The sequence below is a fragment of the Rhagoletis pomonella genome, unplaced genomic scaffold (genome assembly GCF_013731165.1).
Source record: "Rhagoletis pomonella isolate Grant_MI unplaced genomic scaffold, Rhpom_1.0 Rhpom_scaffold_00414, whole genome shotgun sequence".
In the NCBI taxonomy this organism is placed as follows: domain Eukaryota; kingdom Metazoa; phylum Arthropoda; class Insecta; order Diptera; family Tephritidae; genus Rhagoletis; species Rhagoletis pomonella.
This window is the reverse complement of record NW_023458968.1, coordinates 26,647-29,535: the sequence shown is the minus strand read 5'-3', so window position 1 is coordinate 29,535 and position 2,889 is coordinate 26,647.

Here is a 2,889-nt window from a genome sequence, read left to right as displayed (position 1 = left end):
CTGAAAAAAGTAAGCCATATTCAACAAAGTAGAAGTGCTACCTTGCACCTTGTTGATTATGTCTTGACATTAAAATATGTCTGGCATTGCAATTCAAATATTTATATAATGAAATATGTAATCTATTACAAAATATTGCCGAAAAGTGACTTACTTTTCGAATTTCGATGTTTCTTTTCAAAGCGCCGACTTTTAACGCCCCTTACAAAAGTAGCCTAAAGAGAAGAAGCTTAGAAGTTTAGTTTTTGCATATATATTTAAGTAGCTTGTGTCATTTAACGTGTAAGCAGCTGAGACAAAAGGAGAATATTTCCACTAATTTGCTTTCGGATATACTATTCGCACTGTAAATGTCAGACACTGCTTTTAGGCGTCAATTTTGTGTATTGGTAAAAAAAAAACCAAACGAAACCGAAAATTTTTCATGTACATAAATACGATTACGAATTTTTAAAAGTAAATTAATTGAAACTCATTTGCGATCTTAATTTTTAATACGTTTTCTATCATTCATAATGATAATCTTTTAAAGATAATTGTTTTTTATGTATATGTTCTTTAAGCGATTTTTTTGTTGCTTTTCTTTTCATCTTTTTGAAAGTTTGTTTTTTTTTTTTTTGTTTTATGTATAAATAATTCTAAAATAGCGTATTTATGTATGTATATATAATATTACATAATATATGTATGTATGTAGATACAACGAAGAGCGTAATTTGTTGTTGCATTTGTATGTGTATGTTTGTTTGTTTGTGTAATTAAATTCACAATACAATTATCAATTGTAACTAATATTTATAAATCATGTTTCTCTTTTTTTGTTTTTTTTTTTTAATATAATTATCAGCATACATTTACACACACATACAATCGTAGTAGAGTTAAATACATAAATGTATGTATGTATATAGTAAATATAAATTAAAAATAATAGTATTTGTTATGTTTGCATGTAAAGTATGTATGCAAGACAGTTAACACACGTTGAAGTTGGCCTTGACTTTGACGTCGTAAAATTTGTTCGTGTTACTCTTATGTATGCTTGTATGTATGCGTTTCACAACTAGTTATTGTTGTTGTTGTTCGTGGCATCGGGGGGTGCAAATGATATCTGTTTAAAAATGCCCATGCATATTTTTGGGTGGATGATTTTGTTGATCAGTGTCATTTTTAGCTAGACAGACGCTTACACGCTTTTAGCTTTAGTGGCTTTTGTGATGATGCGCTGATGAAGTTCGATATTTGTTTTTACTTTGTTTTGGGAGCGCCAAATTTAGTGTACGATTTTTGGTTCTTTCGATTCGATTTTCGGTTAATTTATGTAGATGTATAAGTATAATAATAAAAAAAATACATTAAACACATTATGCAGACTCTTGATAAACAGGTAAAATTGTCAATAAACTGGAAATGGTAAGACGTAACGAGCAGGGGTGTAACTCTGTTCAATGGCATTCTAGAACCTTGATTTCCATTCACAAAAATCTAGATTTTTTTTCAGTGCAAGACAATATTCTTGCGGTAGTTAACTTTTGCTTTTTGTACCGAAATTCAATCGTTGATTGCCGAATGCGAGTTAACCTTTCACTGTGACAACGGCCTTAAATGAATAACATACATATAAAGATCGTAATTGTGCCAGAGTATGACAGGTCTATCGAGGCAGCTGAAGCCCTTACTCTGGCAATGGGTGGTGGTTAAATTCTGATAACGGTATTTACAGGGCGAGGGAACTAGCGTCTTCACAGCGTCGGGTCAGTAGTTTTTTTATGCAGTCCAGGAGCTCTCCCAGAAATTCAAGCAGATGGCATCTGATGTGCTTTGGAGGAGATCTTTCTTGTCACAAGTGCCTTTCGAGTGCAGGGCGTCAATATTGAGCAGTCGCCAATGTATGAGATATGGTAAACTCCCTATGATACAGTAGCGGGTGAGATCGGTCGATAAAACATTCTAACGATATCAAACTTTACGAACCGGAATTACGCGGATTTTACCCAATTAAGAGCTGTTGTTTCAGTCATCTAACACCTCCGCATCCCCACGATACATATTTCGGCAGATAACTAGCAGTGGAATTCTGACAATCGCCACGATAAATTTTCGTCGTTAAAACTCTCTAAATGAAAAGCAGTGGGGCCCTAAAGTATGCAACATGGGAGAGTAACGCAAGCAATTTAATTTTACTATCGATTAAATTAAAATTATGATGGAAAGAGATTTCGGTCTGAGACTACGTCGTGGAGTACCTTGTTTCGAATGTTTTTTTTTGTAATGGAAGGGACCAACAAGAGTGTATCTAGGTTTGAGAATATATTGGAAATAGGTTGAGGGCTAAGATATTTCGCTTATTTCTGAAGGTAACAACCTAGTGTTCGCAACAAACAAACAAACAAAAAAAAAACGGCAAAAATTGGTTTCACAAGTTGAGAAAACGCAACAAACAAAAAACAAGGAATGTTTGGTTAAAAGCTTTAAGTTTAGGAACTCGAAGCCCGAAAATAGGTTTCATATATAAATACTGATAGTTCAGCAATATAATACTAGATTTTCGAACTACTTGAAGTTTTTCCCAGTCTAAGGAAAAACATACACCTAAAATACATATATAATTAAAAAAAAAACAAAAAAAATTAAATCTGCATTTCAATCGAGACCCTTTCTATGGTAACTACACACAATTAACGAATTTCACTTACCAAATCGTTTTTTCTTTCATTGTTTGTCAATGTTTCCTTATAATAACTTTTTGTTTACATTCGTATGCATGTATGTATAAAAGAAATCGAAATTCAATTTTATTGAATTTTTCTTTGCGAAAGTGTTTCCCAGCTTAAAAGAGTTCGTTTACAATCTTCCGTTTTTTAGTTTTTGTTTGTTTTCACTTCTGTC